The sequence below is a fragment of the Nicotiana attenuata genome, unplaced genomic scaffold (assembly GCF_001879085.1).
Source record: "Nicotiana attenuata strain UT unplaced genomic scaffold, NIATTr2, whole genome shotgun sequence".
Taxonomy (NCBI): domain Eukaryota; kingdom Viridiplantae; phylum Streptophyta; class Magnoliopsida; order Solanales; family Solanaceae; genus Nicotiana; species Nicotiana attenuata.
Window position 1 is genome coordinate 461,569 of NW_017670544.1, and position 6,000 is coordinate 467,568.

The window sequence follows — 6,000 nt, forward strand, 5'->3', positions numbered from 1 at the left end:
AGGCCAAGCATCTGAGATTTTATCGGGCTTGGCGCGCCTCAAAATGTTCTAGCTTAACGGTCTTAAACTAATTCATGAGGGTCGCGCACTGCGAGTTATCTAATTAAGGCTCACTTCAACCTAGTTAATGGGCTTAACCCGCTAGAACTAAATGTGATTAAGGGCTTCCCTTCGACTGACTAATGATTCACACGAGGAGAGTTACTTATTTCGAGCAAGGGATCAGTCTAGCCCAAATGGACCGAGGGTCCAACTAATAAACCTGATGTGATTAAACATGGTTGCAGTGACGTGAAATCAATATTGGGTCCAGTATGGGGCACAGTGGTCCACAGGCGTAAGACTACTTCGAGTTCCAAATTGATATCAATCCAAGTGGGCTCATGAGAGAGCCCAGTTTTTTAACGCAGGCCAGCTTCAAACCGCAATGAATTTTCTGGTTCGATACCACGCAACAACACAAGGAAGTAGTCTTCACGTTTGATTTTACAATACATGTTATTCTACCTCAAAGGAATTAAACAATTTCCGATTCTAAAACACATTTCAATACTTTCCATGCAAACACCTTAATCCAAACATCAATACGAGCCTTATTTAAATTATAGCCACCATCTGGGAATTATTATTGAAACTAACACATGATTGTTCCAGCTACTTGCTCACCAAATGATCATTCTTTTCATTTCCTAAATTATTAACAGGCCTATTCGAATTAATACAACGGGCTGCAGAAATAGGCTCAAATTCAAGACTTCTAGTTCTGACATTTACATGCAATATTCAGATATTGAGACCATGAACTACAATCAATCCCAAATGTCTCAACAGTATCGAAAACAGTCTGATCCAGTCCCAATTATACAGTCCAAATTTATACACATACAAATCAATTCTAGGTTATGCCGTACAATTAAACTTAGCGCCTACTTAGCTACCAACACCCACAGTCCAGGCAGCATATTTCAGGATCAAGTAAGAAAGTAATTGTATTCCATTTCAGCTCAAAGTTACAGCAGAGTCAATTCAAGCGTGTACCTGGGAGTCAGTGATCAATAGGAAAGAAGGAAGATCAGCAGCAGTAACAGTTTTTAGCAGCAACCAGGGAATAAGTTCAAAATTCAGTATTAAATCAGTTGACACAGCAAAGTCAGGAACAGATTTGAAACTCCAGCGATAGATCAAACACAACCACAATTTTTTATCACTGATGCAACCCAAAACCAATTTGAACACCCAGAAATGTACACAGGAAAGCAGACACTCGAACTAAGATCATAGTTGACTCGAATCTCCCAAATCCCCTGCCTAGATGACTCAAATTGTCTTCAATCCTCAAATATTGAACAAAACACAAGGCAATTCAAATAGCTTTCATCTTGTACAAGCTAGAGAATTGAATTCAATGATCGAATCTGAAAATGACCTAGGTAACACTAATGTAACAGTGATTTTTTTTGGGGTTTTTCTATTAGATTTCTATTGTTTTTGGATTTTTTGAAGATTTGCATTTCAGATCAGGTCTGACATTGGAGAGGAAATTTTGGGGAGGATTTTTGAACTCACCCAAAAGAAGACCCCCTGTACAAGGCAAGTGAATGCCTATTTATAGGCAAACTTAGGGTCCAATTTCAGATTTTCACTTTACCCATTAGTCCCTATCTTAATTCTATTTTCTACCCCTTATTTTTTGACTTGTTACACAAGTAACTACCCTAAGTTTACTGAAACCTGCACTATAGTCCATCCTAGAAGGTTCTATACCCATTACAATTCCTATTCCACCCTTACTTTACTTCAACAATTACCAAATCTGATTAAACTACCCTTTTCCCATGCCTAAACTACCCTTAGCACCCCCTGAAATTACTACCCAAAACCAAACAAAACCCCTGAATCTATTAATCCTTCGATCCTGGTCTCAATTCCCCAAATCCCCATTATCGGCTATAACCAAATCAATCTAACCTAAGCTTAAGGATTATTTGAAAACAAACACTGACTAAAGAACAATTACTGATTAAATTGAAATGACTAAACTAGACTAACTAACTAACTAATAACATCAATACAGAATTACTAGCCTAAACAAACCAAAGTCAACAGTGCCCTAATAGGATTGATTAAATACTGTAAGAAAAACAGGTTCGAAACACACAATCAAACTAGTAGAACAAACTTAAACATACATGAAGCCTGAAGAAAATTTAAGCAATTCCAAACTTAAACTAAGCCCTAATCATGATCAACCCTAATTCTAAAGAACTCAATCACAACTAAATCGACAAACGAACCAATTCTCACTATTGATTAAATGACAATGAAGAATAAACAAGTAAGAAACAGGCTAACCTACTCGAACACTGGATCGAACGAATTGATAAAAAAAATGAGAAGAAATAAAATCAAACTCTAAATTGATTAATCAAGAAGAAATATCAATCATGGAGAAGAAACTAACGAAGAAGAACAAGAAAGAACTCACTTATGGGGTCCTAGGATTCTGCCGCCTCTTAGATTTAACATTCGAGCAACTCCAGTAATATTTGAACATCACTGACAATGGATTCTTCATGAGGGGGGGAAGGAGATCATGTGATGTCGGTTTGATGTTATTTGGAGTATTTTAGGGTTTAGGCCGGATTTTGATTTGAAATTCGAGAACATGCAAGAGGATTCGAATGAAGCTGGTCAGGGGTTTGGAAAGAGGATCTTGGGGAGAACATGTGGTGTAAAAATGGAGTCGTTTGGTGGTGGCGCCGCCGTGGGCGGCGGAGGCGGCGTCACTGCTTTCGAATATTCGAGCAAATTGGTTAACATTCGAGGGAACATATTTTGGGCATTGGAAAGTGGAGGGGGAGAGGAGTCGATGGTGAAAATTTGGGTGGGTTTGGAGCTTGACCGCCGCCGTGAGAGATTTCCGGCCGGCGGCGGACGGCGAAGGGACGGTGGTAGACGGTGGGGTGACGAATGGGCGACGGTGGTGGTACAGTGATCGAGGGTTTGAGNCAGTGGGCGACGGTGGTGGTACATGGTCAAGGTTTGAGAGACGGTGAGGGTAGGGGGGGTTCTGAGGGGGGGAGGGGTTGTTCGGACATATTTATACATGGAGAACCATAGTTCTCCACCGTTGATCTGAAGAACCTCGACGGTGCAGATTTAAAAGGCCGAAACGACGTCGTTTTGGTGAGGGGAGGGTCGGACCGGGTTAGGGACTGTATTGGGCCGGTCTTTGGAGTGATTTTTGTATTGGATTTGCTTGGGTGAAGCCAATTTGGCCCAGATTTGGGCATCTACTTAAGACCATTCTTTCCTTTAATTTTTCAATTAATTTCTTTTTCTTTTCACCCCCTTTTGTTATTTTGTATTTATTATTTCTGATTTTTATAAAATGCTAAACAAAACAAAGACCTAACTATTTAACTCCTAAAATTATTTAAAACTTTATTTAAAGATAAGTGCAACTATTAACAATTAAAAGTACAAAGAAACCATTTTTCGCAATTTTCTTTAAATTTTGTTCTAAAGCTAATTAATACCTACTTAATGCTAAAATTGTGAAATTAAATCCTAAATGCAAAAATGCATATTTTTGTGTTTTCATATGAATTAAAATGCACGAATAAAAATGCAACAATTATCAAAAAAAATGCCACCAAATTCACGAAAAATTACAAAATACTAAAGAAATTGTTTTGTTTGAAATTTATGGGAGTAATTCATATAGGGCAAAAATCACGTGCTCACAAGTAGCACACTTTTAACCAGTACTGCTCTACCTGCATATGACAAGAATTTTGTGGTCCAGCTCTGAATCCTGCTTAACATCCTCTCTATTAGGGGCTCACACTGTATAGTAGACAACCTCTTAGTACTCAAAGGGACCCCTAGGTATCTAAAAGGCAATTCTCCCTTTGTATAGCCTAACATCTCCATAATTTGTTGTTGAGTCAAGTTGCTCACCCCTCCAAAATAAATGCAACTTTTATTTGGATTGGCAATCAGTCCTGATGTTGTAGAGAATTGCTGGAAGTGCTTGTGCAGGATCTGTACAGACCAGTATTTTGAAAAGCGAGCGCTTCGTCGCATTAAGCGCGAAGCGAGGCGAAGCGAGAAGCTGTCGCTTTTTCCTTACTGAAGCGACACGACCAGCAGAAGCGATCGCTTCAGCCAAAAAAGCGAGAAGCGACCCAGAAGCGAGAAGCGCAGAAGCGCTCGCATTTGTTAAGAGGGGCCATTTTGAAAGAGAAAAAAAGTTTGGGTCTTTCTTTTTGTTATACAAAACAAACCCAAAGTGAAAAGACCTTCTTTGTCTTGCCAAAAATTGAGCGTTAGCAGCAACGGCCAACTAGGGTTCAGCCTCCAGGTAATTTTTCTCTTTTATTCTTCTTTCTTCTTCTTCTTCTGATGAACGTTAGCAGCAGCAGCCAACTAGGGTTCAGCCTCTAGGTAATTTTTCATCTTTTATTCTTCTTCTCTCTCCTCTTTTTCAGTTTTTCTCGACCAGTGTCTGCGCTAGGGCAGGCGTTGGTTTTTCCCCCCTTTTATTCTTCTTATATTAATTTTAATATGTATTTTAGTTTATAAAATTAATTATTTATATATATATATATATATATATTATTTTCAGTTTATTTGATTTGTTTAATGTGTGTTTCAGTTTCTAAAATTAATTATTACTATATATTATGTTATATTTTCAGTTTATTTGATTAATTTTATATGTACTTCAGTTTATAAAATTAATTATATATATATGTTATATTTTCAGTTTATTTGATTAATTTTATACGTATTTTCAGTTTATAAAATTAATTATTATTATATATATATGTTATATTTTCAATTTATTTGATTATTTAATAGGTATTTCAGTTTATAAAATTAATTATTATATATATGTTATTTTTCAATTATTTGGTTAGTTTTATTATGTCATTTTCAGTTTATAAAATTAATTATTATATATATATATATGATATGTTATATTTTCAGTTTATTTGAATTTTTTAATGTGTATTTCAGTTTATAAAATTAATTATTATATATATGTTATATTTTCAGTTTATTTGATTAATTTTATATGTATTTTCAGTTTATTTGATTATGTATTTTCTTATATTAATAGGGATTTAAAAATGTCCCAAAGTTTTGAATTAAATTTTTGGATTATTTATATTGTGTCTTTGCAATGTTTACATTATGTTTTTTAAAAATTGCGCTTCACTTCAATGAAGCGTGCGCCTCGCTTTGCGCTTCGCTTTTGAAGCGAGGCGAGCCCCTGTCGCTTTATTGCGCTTCTCGCTCTCAAAAACACTGGTACAGACTGTACATCTCCTCTATAAAACAGTAGTAAGTCATCTGCAAATCCCAGCTGAACTAAGTTAAATCTGGCACACCTTGGGTGGAATCTAAACTTCTTGTTTTCTTTCAGTGTCTTCAAAGACCTACTCAAGTATTCCATAGCCAAAACAAACAAGAAAGGGAAGAGTGGATCTCCCTGCCTTAAACCTTTCCTTGCCTCAAATGGTGCAGTTGGTCTACCATTGATAAGCACTGAGTAGGATACAGTTCTGATGCAAGCCACTATCCACCTCACAAATATTTCAGGAAAGTTTAGTAGCCTCAACACTTGTTCTATGTACATCCATTCCACAGAGTCATAGGCTTTCTGCATGTCTATTTTAAGCATACATCTTGGAGATATATTCTTTCTTCCATAACCTTTGACCAATTCATGACTCATAAGTATATTATCTGTAATCAATCTTCCAGGTACAAAAGCAGCTTGACAATTGTCTATCAAATCTTCCATCACCCCTTGCATTCTTGTAGTAATCACCTTTGAGATGATCTTATATAAACCTGTACAGCATGAAATAGGTCTGAAGTCTATTATATTTGTTGGATTCTAAATTTTTGGTATCAATGTGATTGTTGTGCAATTGATAGCTTTACACATGTCTGCATTCTCAAAAAATTCTTGAACTGCTGCAGTAA